We start from the raw sequence: 14,874 nt of genomic DNA, 5'->3' as shown, positions 1-14,874 counted from the left end.
CAGATTCCATTTGATCTTCAGATGCTGAGCTGCAAAGATACAGAATAAGAGAATTTGAGTACACATTTCTGAAGTGGCCTGCTTAGGAAAATACAGGCAATTTTTAAAAAAAAACAAACAAACCAGACCCAGCAAAAGAGAATGCAGGTACCCATTTTGTTTTCCATAGAGAATGCAATACCTTCATCATACAGGAACAATCCAGCATACAAAAAGGGACTCTGAGTACTGAATGCTTTGAACTGTAATACGATAGCAGAAAGATGCTTATAAAACTAGCCCACTAACTGAACTTTCACAATGTTAAAAAAAAAAAAAAAAAAAAAAAGTTAAGGTCAACCTTTATGAAAACATGGGCAGAAGAGCAAGGCAAAGAGTTTGCAAAAATCTATATCCACCAAAGGATTTATAATTGAGCTAACACAAATTATCCATCAGTAGCAAATCAATCTGAAAACATCCTGAATGTTTGACCTTTAGAAAAAGGGTATTAAGGGATTTGAAGCTGGGGTCCCATTGACTTATCTAATTCAGTTAACTCTGACTTTTTACCCTTAGTGTTTGACTAAACAATATCCTCTTAGCTCTGTTCTTTGGATGGGCAGAGAATGCTCTGTTTTTATAATAATTCTCCAAGGTTTGCTTTTTGCCTGCTGTTAGGACTACTTAACATTTGCTGAAGTTGCAGATGGAGTTGTGTATGTGCTATAATGCTCAGGGCCCCTCTTTTGCAAAGGAAAAGGGAGTGGGGAGGGAACTGCACCAAATATGTTCAATCTTATATTTGTTTTTCAGTCTCACAGTCTGAAGAGATTTTTCATGTAGAAAAACTGTATGAGTCCTTCATTTTTAAGAGCAAAGAGAGGGCTGATTTACATTTAACTCAAGTGTGAATTTCCTTTACTTTCCAAGAGGGCATTTTAAATCAGTCAATTGACTAAAAAGTAAAATGAACATAAGAAGAAAACAAGGAATCCAGGTTTTTCTAGTAAAAAAGAAGCTGTATTAAGAAAAAGATCAGGTAATTTAAGCCAAACCAACTCACATCTGGACAGCAGGACAGATAAAACAAATCCTATCTAATACAAAAATAAAGATGTGTGGCCAAAACCTCTTCACTGAGAATGCTGAATGCATTGAAACATAAGAAGAGGCCATATGATATTCCCTTCTTTATACACAATAAAAGAGTGAAACTTCAGTCCTGCAAAAGCATAATGAAGTAGGAAGCATCATAAGAATTTTTTAGGTGAAGTACATCTCAATATCCTCTGTGGTTATTTAAATTGTTGGTCCATTGTGGATTATCTTTTGAAAGTGTCAGGTTTAAAAGCAAAAGAACACCATTTTTAGTTGGATCTTTTGTACAAAGAACAGGCTTTCTGAAAGCAGGGGAGGATGACATTTACATTTTATTTCAGAACTTCAACATTTCTTACTGGAATTGATTGCTAAGGCACTCACATTTTTCCAGGCAAATAGGAGTATTCATCTGAACTTGGTTCAACCTACATGTAGTAAAATCAGCAGCAATGAAAATTTACTGCATGATCATAAATAGAAAATGGCTATACTGTATTAAGATGTAAATGTTATACAACTTAGCTTAATCTAGTGTGGCACATAAGTAAGAACACTGGAAAGCATAACTGATCCAGTTGTTTCCCACTGAAGTTTATGGTGAAAGCAACATTTTGAAAATCACCCGTATCTTGCTTTCTAAAATGGATGAAGTTTTTAAAAGGCCAAATTTTACTCTGGAGTGTTAAACTCAGACTCACATATGAAGCTATGCTGCAGTGGGCAGAGGGCCTAACATTTTGAAGGGTACAGTGGCTTGCCGTGGCTGACAGAGAAGAATCCACCAAAAGCCAAAATACTGGACCCTAACTAGAACCTTGGTATCTCGTGTGATTATGCATTTCTGCTAAATACCACTCATATCAAAAAATCACATGTTGCACTTTGCATTTCACAGACGTATGTAGATGACTAGACAAGGCAAAAGAAAGTATAAAAATCAGCTTCTACTTTCTTACTGCTGTTGTCATTAAAATGCAGTAATCACTCCTCACCTACTACTGTGGGGTGTTACCTGTTCCCTTTTTACCCTACACACATATCTTTCCCTTGACACCTCTAGCTTTTGCTGTGTACATTTCTTTTCTCTCCTTCTTTGTCAGGAATTGGTAACCTGTGAATTACGATCCAAACTGGACTGTTCCAAAAAGTGTAATGAGCCATCCCCTTCCTCCAGTTTCTTGTGAAATTGTAGACTCAATTTTCTCTTTTGCTTAAAAATACACATACTGTAATACCTAAATACCTCAACCTGCAATGTAAGTTGGATAATGCCAAAGGCGGCACTGCTGTCAGTGGAGTGGTAGAAAAATGCAAGAATTATTTTGCTGTCCTGGTAGACTTTGATGAGCGTAAAGCCCTATTAGGCAAAATGTGCTTGTTCTTTACTGATTTTAGAAAATTTTTTCTGTCACCATTGCGACTTAAGGACAGAATCAAAATGCACTTTCTACCTGTGCCTAAATTTTTAGCTATTAGAGAGCTTTCATTTTTACAGGCAAAGAATGATAAAACCCTCCAACCTGAAGATGTATACATTTTAGAGAGCTAATAGAAATCAGTAGATTTCCCCTCAGCTGGATATTTGCTTCCTCTAAAATATAAACTACAGTTAAGAAAGAAGTCCCTACACTTTCTGCACAAATTAATGTGAGGTTCTGTGGTTTGTGATACGCAAGATTTCAGTGTAGATGTTAATTTTTACCTAAAAATATTTGAGCTGAACCTCTGACTTTGGGAGACTCACCAGAGACATGTTCTTGAGATGTTCTTCCCCACTATAAAAAAGAGTTCTCCAGATAAACTGAGCTTCCTGTTTGCTGTCTTGTAAATTTTGCCTACCTTCAAGAAAACTACTGGGCTGAAGAATAGGCCCAATAACAAGAGGGAGAGTATGGATTTGCAAACACTTCCCTTTGGTGCGGATATGTCTGTGATAAAATCAGAAACTATTCTCATTAAAGTATTTCTCTAACATGATGCAGCCTCCCAGGAAAGACAAGCCATTAGTAACAAGGAAAAATATGAAAATCTAGCCTTCTTTATCTTCTAAGACAAGCTATTTTTCTAACCAGTAAAACTTGTGCCTTTCTCCCCTAGAATTACTGCAAAGGAGATTATTTCTAAAGAGAAATGTCTCCTTACTTTTGGAAGAAAAAACACCGCAAAAACTCAAATTAAAAAATGTCATATATATATATATATATATATATATATATATATAGTTTTCTTTTTTCAGGAAAGGCAAAAAATCAAAGAGACCAAATGTTGGTTGGTTTGGGGTTTTTTTCCACAACAATACCAAAACATGATTTTCTGTTAATTTTCTTCGCTGAAAGGATTTCTTTACAGCTTTATTGATCAGTTAATTGCACACTCAAAAGTTACCTTCAGAAGCAATGACAGCTTTTTGTCTATTTGAGAGGTCTTGGTTTATAGGTTAATCCTCTACTTCATCAGTGGCAATGAACTTAAGACTGGAAAATGATATTAATAAATCCAGAATATGATATTTTTAGATCTTTGCTTGTCTTTATAAGAAAAAAAAGGGATTTAATTTTAGGCCATCCTAAGAATCCTAGGGAATTTAGTTGTGTGAACATGTATTTGACATACTATGGTCAAGTGTGTCTGAAATACAACTTACAAAATGCTTTGAGGAACTGTTTGCATGCATCTTCTCCAGCATATCCATGCTTGTAAAAGACAGCCAAACCTGGCTTCACAGAGCCTTCCACTTCTGGTCACAGAGGGTACAGGGACAGTATCTTTAGTAGCTGGCAGGTAACTTTCCCGGTTTGATGATAACTTTGGCTCTGTGTAAGTATGTTTAATATTTACTTGGGGGAAGGTTGATGGACAAAGGCACACTGATCATATTTATGAATGTAGACTTCATAACTGAACCATGATTCAGTCCAACATTCATTGTTTCTGATGGAAAGACTTTCTTGACTCTGTGTGTGTGATATTCAGAATTTTCTTCTCTTTCCAGACACCATTGGTCTGCAAGTTATTCACAAAATGCTTTCAGTGAGTCAGGTTGCCCAGAGAGGTTGTGGAATCTCCACCCCTGGAAATGTTCAACAGCTAACTGGATATGGACCTAGGCAACAATCTGTAGGTGGCCCTCTTTGAGCATGGGGGTTGGACAAGATGACCTCCAAAGGTCACTTCCAGCCTCAACCATTCTGTGATCCCGTGAGTCCATGCCTACAAGTTCTTGGACTTTAACAAGTTAGAAGCAACTAGACTGGAAATTCTCGAAGGAGTTAAAGTAAGTTAAGCACCAAAATGTTCCCGCAAATTCCAGCCACAGTTCAGGAACTTCAGAGAATCACATGAAAAGTCCGTGGCCAAATTAAAGTTACCAATAAAGGGCACAATACCTCTTATCTTGACAGACTAATTTTTTCTTGCCTATGTGCAATTTTATTTCCCCTCAGTGGGGGGGAAAAAAAAAGAAAAAAAAAAGAAAAAGCTTGTCCTATATTCTCCTTCGGCTTTTAAAGTGTGATTGTTAAATACTCATGAAGGGCATAAAAAGCAAAATCTGGTTTTCAAATGTGTTGGCCATGCAGAAAACAGCGGGAGCTGCTGATTGACACTTCTGGAAGTCTGGACTTCTATCATAAGTGTTGAAATATGGATTAGGAGCTGACTTTTAGTAGCTGGGTTACAAAATATTCACCTTTAGTCTGCAGGAGTAAATGTCCCTTTATGCTCTGTGAAAAACTGACCAAGATATGCAAGCTTTCACCTGCTGTGTATGAGCTGTAACTATATAGTTTGCTAAATCTATAGATGAAAAATTCCATTAGCTGTGCTTTCCCTTGGCTTTCTCTGGGAAAAAAGCAGAACAAATCCAAACCAGAAAAAATACTCCAAAAAGCCAACAACATCAAAACGCCTTTCTTTGTCTGTATCATAAGCCTTTGAGGCATGTGGCAAATTACATCTCCTTTTAGCTGATGCATAGTGAAAAAAATGATGCTATAGCCACTTTCATGAGGACTGTTGTGTTGTTTTGGAAGCTAATAATAAACAATTCATAAAATGGAACTTCTTTTTTAGCACAATGCAACTTTCTCCAACTTTTCTATGTTTTCATTACTGAGTGACAAAAAAGTCTTCAGCGTGTATTTCACATCAATGGAGTTTACATATTTTCTGTCACTATGTGTTAGTCTAATGCAATCTAGCATATAAAACATCTTCCTACTGCCCTTACATAGAATAAACTGTATTTTTTTTCAGGAAAAGAGGAGTATTTTTGGCATGTAGAAAAGAAGTGTACCTTTTTTATAAATAAAATAATGCTTAGAGATTTCTTTTTATACCTAGGGACATGTATTGGTTTTGTTGCCTCTGTACATCACATTTTTAAGAACTATCATTAAAATCCACATTCATCACACAAAGTCTTCACTCACATCACAAAAATAATTCCCCACACCAAAATCAAAATAATATCATCACAAAACTGACAAAAGTGGACAATTTACACACACAATCCACCCCTCATCCCTTCACCACAATTACAACAATAAAGATTCCCCACTCATCAAGCAGCTCTTAACTCTCTAGCTGCGTTCAGTCCATGTTTTGCCCAGTCTATGTTTTGCCCGTTACCTCTCTCAGTCACTATCCTTATCTCAAATTCCTCACATTGCCCGCATTCTCCACCAAAAAGACTGTGATGGGTTGACCCTGGCTGAACACCAGGTGCCCACCAAAGCCGTTCTATCACTCCCCCAGCCTCAGCTGGATAGGGGAGAGAAAATATAACAAAAGGCTCGCGGGTCGAGATAAGGACAGGAGAGATCATTCACTATTACGGTCACGGGCAAAACAGACTCAGTTTGCAAAATTAACTCAATTTATTACAAATCAACCAGAGCAAGGTAATGAGAAGTAAAACGAAATCTCAGAACACCTTCCCACCACCCCTCCGTTCTTCCCGGGCACAACTACCCTCCCGGATTTCACCACCAAGCCCCCCCAGCGGCACAGGGGGACAGGGATGGGGTTTATGATCATCATACGTTATTTTCTGCCGCTTCACCTCCTCAGGACGAGGGCTGATCACACTCTTCCCCTGCTCCAGCGTGGGGTCCCTGCCACAGGAGACAGTCCTCCATGAACTTCTCCAACATGGGCCATTCCCACGGGCTGCAGGTCTTCACGAACTGCTCCAGCATGGGTCCCTTCCACGGTGTGCAGTCCTTCAGGAGCACACTGCTCCAGCGCGGGTCCCCCACGGGGTCACAAGTCCTGCCAGAAAACCTGCTCCGTGGGCTCCTCTCTCCACAGATCCACAGGTCCTGCCAGGAGCCTGCTCCAGCGCGGGGTTCCCACGGGGTCACAGCCTCCTTCGGGAACCCACCTGCTCCGGCGTGGGGTCCTCCATGGGCTGCAGGTGGAGATCTGCTCCACCGTGGACCTCCCTGGGCTGCAGGGGGACAGCCTGCCTCACCAGGGTCTTCCCCACGGGCTGCAGGGGAATCTTCGCTCCGGCGCCTGGAGCATCTCCTCCCCCTCCTTCTCCACTGACCTTGGTGTCCGCAGGCTTGTTTCTCTTACATGTTCTCACTCCTCACTCCGGTGGCAGTTTCTCCCCGTCCCAACTTTTTTTTTCCTTCTTAAAAATGTTATCACAGAGGCGTTACCACTATCACTGATTGGCTCGGCCTTGGCCAGCTGCGGGTCCGTCTTAGAGCCGGCTGGTATGGGCTCGCTCTCTCTCAAACACAGGGGAAGCTTCCAGCAGTTTCTTACAGAAGCCACCCCTGTACCCCCCCCCCCCCCACTACCAAAACCTTGCCACACAAAACCAATACAGGACAACAGAGACTAGTTGTGCTATATAGACGCTTCAGAGATCATGTAGCAAATATATACCAAATGAAGCTTCTGCAGGTGCAAAGCCAGACTAGTAGGAAGGACATCAAGTTCCCTCTGAATTCTGGAGCTTGACTTTTGTCAGAGTGGAGGAAGCTCACAGAAATTGTATGGCTCTGCCATTCAGAGGTCTTACAAGCACAAAGGGAGGCTGTAACACCATATTACCTCCCTTAATTAGACATAATATATCTATGTGTCCTGGAAAAAACACTTACCATCACTATATGCTGTCACTATATATGTTACAAAGTACATTCTTTCTGTAAAAAAAATGTGTATTGATTTGTACGTTGTTCCTGTGCATTTTTACCCCCATAAGTCTTTGTAATTTTTTTTTTTTTTATCTATATGTTTTTGCATTTTTTTACAAGATAGGGTTCTCAGCCACCACCTGGGTTCTGTGACTGCCCTGTGCATGGCAGACCAGTCTGAAACTTGCACTCTCTCCAGGTAAAACCATGTACTTTTAAAAAAGGTTATCACCTGGAGCAGATGCTCAGAACCATGTCCAGTCAGGTTTTGAAGGCTCTGGACTCCCCAGTGTCTCGGGCTATCTGCTCCAGAGTTTGATCACAAAATAAAACCCTCCCTGTTTCTCTTATGTTTAAAAAGATATTCCCATATTTCAGTTTGTGCTCATTGCCTTCTGTCCTGTCACTGGGCACCACTGAGAAGAGTCTGGTTCCATTTTTTTTTTAAATTTTCCCTTCAGTTATTTATATAAGCAGAAAAAATGCCCCTGTGTTTTCTGTTGTTCAGGTTGAACAGTCCTATCTCCCTCAGCCTCTCCTCATATGAGAGATGTTCCAGTTCCTTCATCATCTTTGTGGTGCTTCACTGGACCAGTATGTCCATGTCTCTCTTGTACTGAGAAGGTCAGAACTGGACCCAGCACTCCAGGGGTGGCTTCACCAGGGCTGAGCAGAGAAGAAAAGTCACCTCCCTCGACCTGCTGGCAACATCCCTCCTGATCCATCCCAGGATACTGATAGCCATCTTTGCAGCAAGGGCACATTGCTGGCTCATATTCAACCTGCTGTCCATCAGGACACCCAGGTCATTTTCGACAAAGCTGCTTTCCAGCTGGGTGGCCCCCAGCATGTACTGGTGCCTGGGTTTCTTCCTCCACAGGTGCAGGATTTGGCATTTGTTTGCCTTGCTGATGATTTAGCAAGGGAACACAGTCCTGTCCTTGTAACTACAGCCTGTGAATCACTGCTAAAATGAAAAGAAAATGGAAATGTTTTTCTCTTGTTTTCAGTGTGACACACATTAGTGATCAGTATTTGATAGAGATGGTAGCTGCAAACTTGCTATGTGTTGACACATGAACCTTTTTTTGTGGTAGAAGCTTCTTTGGGCAGCATATGCCTCTGAGAAGAACTGCCATCCCCCTCAGGCATGATAATAAAACCTGATTTTATCTCTAATTGTCAATAAATCAGCTATTATTTTGGAGTCATCATAACCCCACCTCTAGAAATGGGTGTAACATTTCCAAGACCTTCTGCAAAATCAAATTATGAAACTTATTTTCCCTGAAGCAGTAAGCCAAAAAAGGGACAGAGGTGACGTGTCTTACTTGCCTCCTCACTACTGTTTTGTCTAGCTCACAGTCCTTTTCTGACACACTATACAAAATCCACCTACACAGATAGAAGTTTTGAGGTTCAGTGTGCTGCTTTGAGAAACTATTTGCTTCAAGACCCATCAGATTTGCTTATCTCTGTTCCCAGTACGGATAGCTGTGCCATGGTATTATCTAGCCAAGACAATTTAGCAGAAACTGGTAAATTTAGTTTAGAAATGTAAAGAAAGCCATATAATGTAATGGAAGGACTGTATTATGGAAGACAATATGATACTGATGGCATTCAGTTAGGTATCTTATTAATTCCTGACATCATCATTGTCTTTACCTGGACATCACAATCCCTTGCAGGTTCAGGCCTCTGACAAAGGACTTGCTCTGGCGAATCTCAGCAAGACCAAAGTAATGTTGGAAACAGTTTGCAATTAAACTCGGAAGATGCCTCTCCCTCTCTCATTAGTGGCCTGATGCACAGTGACCCAAAGGTCTATGAAATTTTCTAGGCCCTTTTCTGGGGATTTCACATAACAACCTTTTCCATTTTCATAGAGCTTTATAGAATTTTGGTCACAATGTTCTCATTAATTTTAATAGGAGAGAAACAGACATGAGAATAATGGGAGTAACAGTGATTAGATTCACAAATCTCTTTCTACGTTTTTCTTTTACCATATGAAATTCATCCTTTAGAACTACTCATGTTTTAGCAATTTTATGTTTTGGGATCTTACTTGCTGGGGACAGCAGCTGGCAGTTTACAAGGGATTTCTGGTGGGTTTTTTTTATATATGACAAATAAATATCAGTGAAATGGAGAAAATGTCATGATTCCCCTTTCCTTTTGTCTCTGCTCCAGTTAGATGGCAAGTGGATATGTAGGAATAACCTGTATTATGCTCATTATCAAAAGGGAAGAACCTCAAAATGTAAAATGATTCCTTCTCCCTCTTATTTTCAGTTAAAAAAAAAAGGGGAAAATACTTAAAGTGTAATTTAATTTTAAGTTTTAAACATTTATAGGTACCTTTTAAAATTAAATAATTTCTAATTGAAAACATGGATAAGTCAACGTATTTCAGTGCTCTGTTTTCCAAACAAAACATTTTGTGAAAGTTTGCTTCAATAGCACACTTGCCATAATTGTAATGAGCTTGAACTATGGGATATTTGAACTTAATCCTTATTATAAACTAAAAAAAAATTCCTTGTAAATTCTCTTGAGAGTTTGGTCCAGGAACAATCTCGTGTTATATTGGTGCAAGACTTACTTCACACCCCTGCTAATGCCACTGAGCAATGCTGGCATTGGTATGAGTTTAGATGAAAATATTGACATATTACAATGTATAGGATATACGACCATCAGAAGACTTTTCCTTATTTAGTTATTTGGAGATGATATTTTTCAATAAATTCTGATAAACTGAAGTGGGGACATGTACAGGTGACTTAAAAAAACAAAACAAGATTATGAACATGGTGATAGTTTCCAAATTACTCTAGATCTCTGGAAAAGCTGAAGTGAAGCTAGTATTTGGAGTGACTGAAATTCTCATACATAAAGAAAACATATGATATTATTCATAGTGAACATGAGTTTAATTACATTCTGTAAGCTGGACAAATAGCATGGTGTGTATGTCAACAAAATTTCTATATTGAATAGTATCCCGTATGCAGGTTCGAAAGAAAGTAGACCAAGAGAAAATATGGGTTGTGTGAAGCTAGCAAAGAAAGAAACTTGCCTCCTCAAAACAAATATTTTTCTTTCAAATAAAAATGATACTACAACAGAGCAGTCACAGAAAATGATTTCTCCTCACCATGAATAGCTGAAGCAATTTTTATCTGTAATAATTCTTTTCCATGCTGAAACTAAGCAATGCAATGGTGATAGGTTTGGAATCAATGTGTATCAGAAAGACAGCACATTTCTGGTTTTAGAAAGGGTTGTTTTTTAAAAGGGTTGTGATAAAATTAGTACAGATGTCAGAATAATGCTTTAAGCAAAACAACAATATACTATTAATCATTGTTACACAGTGACTGCAAAATATTCTGCCTTTCCCTTTCTAATTCATAGACACATATATACACACCACTGTGTGTATGTTTCAACTCTCTTCAGAAGATCAAGAGAAAAATACATGATAATTATGAGAAATTATTCTTCTCAGAAGCACGAAACTTACTAAACAAATGATACTGACCCAAGAATGGCAATGCAAAAACCGAAAATTAGGCATCTACATGACACAAGAAAACCCATGCACTGCATTATCCTGGTGTCGTGGTTTCCGTCCAGGCGGCAACAAAGCACCAGTAGGCTGCTCGCTCACTCCTCCCGCCCCCCACGATGGGATGGGGAGGAGAATCAGAAAGGAGAGAGGAGAGAAAAAAATAGAACCTTGAGGGTTGAGATAAGGACAGTTTATTGGGACAACACAAGGAGAGAAGTTACAACAATAGTACTAATAAAAGAATAGACAAAAAGGAGTGATGCACCGTGCACCTGCTCACCACTTGGAACCCAATGCTCCACCACTTTCCCTGCAGAGATACCGCTCCTCAGCCCAATCCTCACTTACATACTGAGCTTGATGGCACATGGTGTGGAATAGCCCTTTGGCTAGGTCAGGTCAGCTGTCCTGGCTGTGCTTCCTCCCAGCTTCTTGTGAAAATTAACTCTATCCCAGCCAAACCCAGGACACCTTGCAAAACTAGATTGCCTCATTGTAAGAGTGAGCGGAATTGTGCTTTCAGAGTAGGTTTTGAAAACTAGTAATTTGAGTACACTGGGCTATGGGTGTCCAAGCTGAGATCATTCACAGAAACAGCTGCCCTAGGAAATGCTGTATGATGTACGCACACAGTCTTCTGAATTGGCTTAGAGTAGGAAATCAAATATGAACGTAAGCTGCAAAAGCTCTCTTCCCTAGATGTGGATATCAAAAACCTGTGAAATGACTTGCCTCCCCAAATGCAGGCACCTGTATGAAGTATGGCACGTATAGTATCCTTTGTACTTGTAAACTACTGCTGCAGCTTCAAGTACCATTGCAAGTGAGACTGCATTACTATATGTGAATGGTAAACTGGATGGTGGTGGATTTGACTCCAAGATCTGTTGTCAATATTAAAACATTACAATATTGTGTGTATTTATTATCATGATTTGACCTTTCCATTTGAACCAACTTTATGAATGATGTTTTTTTTTAGGGACAAATCATAGCTTCTGCTTCCCTAGTGTCCTGGTTTCAGCTGGGATAGAGTTAATTCTCTTCCTAGTAGCTGGTACAGTGCTATGTTTTGAGTTCAGTATGCGAAGAATGTTGATAACACTGATGTTTTCAGTTGTTGCTAAGTAGTGTTTAGACTCAAGTAAAGGATTTTTCAGCTTCTCATGCCCAGCCAGCGAGAAAGCTGGAGGGGCACAAGAAGTTGGCACAGGACACAGCCAGGGCAGCTGACCCAAACTGGCCAACGGTGTATTCCATACCATGGGATGTCCCGTCTAGTGTAGGAACTGGGGAGTGGGGGCAGGGAATCACTGCTCGGGGACTGGCGGGGTGTCGGTTGGCGGGTGGTGAGCTATTGCCCTGTGCATCATTTGTACATTCCAATCCTTTCATTATTGCTGTTGTCATTTTATTAGTGTTATCATTATCATTATTAGTTTCTTCTTTTCTGTTCTATTAAACTGTTCTTATCTCAACCCATGAGTTTTACTTCTTTTCTCGATTTTCTCCCCCATCCCACTGGGTGGGGGCAGGTGGGAGTAAGTGAGCGGCTGCATGGTGCTTAGTTGCTGGCTGGGGTTAAACCACGACAGTCCATTTTGGCGCCCAACGTGGGGCACAAAGGGTTGAGATAATGACAAACCTGACCAGAGCGTGTTAAAACAAATTTGTTATAAGCATTCATTATATTGGTCTAATAGTCATTGGTCATTATGTTGATTTATGTGTTCTTAGAGTTGTTGCTCTGGTTTTTAAAGTTCTGTTATGTATCACCTCGCTTGCTGTATGTAGTTCCTCTTCTGCTGCTTATCATCCGTGGGAGGTGGATTAAGGTTTTCGCTTTGATGTATGGTATAACACTGGTTTATGGTATGATAAAGTCATCAGCTGTGGGAATAATCTGGTATTTGCACTCAGCATTGTCACCTTTATACTGCAGGAGCCATCTGTGGAAAACTGTTAATAATTATACCATTTACCTTTCCTCCATGGAAAACCAGTGTATGGGTGGGGTACCTTTCTTCCCCTCTCCTTTCTCCTTCAGTCCAGTTACAGTGGTGTTTGAGAACTTTGATAAATTTGAATACTCCTGGGATGTTGGGACTAACACGGTCCTAGCTCTACTGCTAGGAAATAGCATACTTCTGAATGTGGTTCAGCTCTTGTTTAAGGTTAAACAACTATTTAAGAAGATCACCCAGAGATGTGCCCCAAGGCTGGATAATTATGAGTGGCAGGGTGTGTGGGGTAGTATGGGCAAGTACCTAGAAAAGTGGGCACCTCCAGTGTTTTGGAAATTCACCCCTGAACAAGTGCAGGATCCAGAAGAACTAGTAAAATATTTGGAAAAGGTGTGCTGTCACCCCGGCAGCTCCAGAGAGATACAAATCACTGCAACGTGCTGGGGCCTGGCCCATGCCTATCGAGCCCTGTTCGACACCACTCAGTACCCTGAAGGGGAAGAGAAAGTCTCTAGACCTAACAACAAAACAATGAGCACCGTGGCCACCCAAACCTCGGCAACGGGCGCTGCGGCCCCTCCAGGCCTGGCAAGGAGCATTGCAGGCACCCAGACCTTGGCGACAGGCACCATGACCCCTCCAGCCCTGGCGACAAGAACTCGGGCTACCCAAACCTCAGCAACAGGCACTGCAGCCCCTCCAGCCCCTGCAACGAGCACAGCAGCTACCCAAACCTTGGCAACGGGCACTGCGGTCCCTCCAGCCCCAGCGACGAGCACTGCTGCTACCCAAACCTCGGCAACAGTCACTGTGGTTATCAGTGATGCTTTTTGGAGGATGCAAAAAATACCAATATATGGTCAACTTTGACTTTAAGAATGTCAGTGTGATGTACATTTTAGGGACTGTAAGGAAATAAGAATCAGTTCTTCCCAAACCTGTTGTCTTCTGGATCTTATGTCCATTTTCTTTTTGAACTTTCTCATGTTTCAGTGTTTTAGATCAAGAGAAAAACAAATCAATGTGAAATAATCACTACCTGTAAAGTCTAGGTAACAACATAACAACAGTGGGGTAAATTTAGAGAGTGACTTTACTGATCTTTTATAGACTTAGATAACATTACTGAGTTTCCAAAAAAGCAATGCAGGTCTTGATTTTTTGGAATCTAAGAAACACAGGTGATGACTGGAGAGAGAGTCAGTAAGAAGACGAATAATAGTCCCTGAAGAGGATAAACAAGATAAACATCTACTTGTACTAAACAGGAATACCCGTGACTTGGGAAGGGCTTAAGTTGTGACTGACTGGCTGAACCTCTTTTCCATCAATGAATGCTTGTGTAAGTGGCAATTAGGTTAGTAATCACAGTGCGACAAGAAGCCAATGGGCATAATTTCCGATGCTCTTCTTTTTTAAAAAACGTTTACACTTATTACACTTGGTTGATGACTGCCTTATGTAAAAGGGATTTTCACTAATACCCAGCCATGCTATTTCATTGGTTTCAGTTTCATTCAAAATCAAGATCTAAAGGAGGGATGCAACTGTGCTTAGAAAGTCATAAATTCTCAAGAATCTTGAATTTTAAATTAATGCAGTAAACCGAAAAGCTAGTGAGCATACAAATTAAAGAACTTATTGATATATTGTGAGAGCAGTATAAAAAGAAAAAATTTGCACATGCAATCTTCATTTCTATACTGCCTAAATGCTTGTTCTATGTCTATTATGGAGTCTTATAATTTCTTTTAATATTAGTTAGTTGTCTTTGGTGAAGATGGAGGGATGATACAGAAATCTGAGAGGCTTTTATGGTTTTGTTGGGGTTTTTTTCTTTGTTTAGGTTCTTTTTTGTGTGCTTTGCTCTTGAAGGGCCATTTTACATCAATAAAAATAAGTAGAAACCTGATGCAGCAAAGTTAGAAAAGCATTAAACAGACCATCAAAACCTGTGAAATATTTTGAAGTTCCTAATTATAATGTACTGATAGCAAAAAGCCCTTTTTCCACCACATACACGTTTCCTCATGAAATTGCCTAGTATCTAGCAGGAAGATGATTTCATCTTAATCTTTGCCTCCAGAGCCAATTG

This window comes from Accipiter gentilis, chromosome Z (genome assembly GCF_929443795.1).
Source record: "Accipiter gentilis chromosome Z, bAccGen1.1, whole genome shotgun sequence".
In the NCBI taxonomy this organism is placed as follows: domain Eukaryota; kingdom Metazoa; phylum Chordata; class Aves; order Accipitriformes; family Accipitridae; genus Astur; species Astur gentilis.
The sequence above is the reverse complement of the archived record's forward strand: the minus strand, read 5'-3'. Positions refer to the sequence as shown.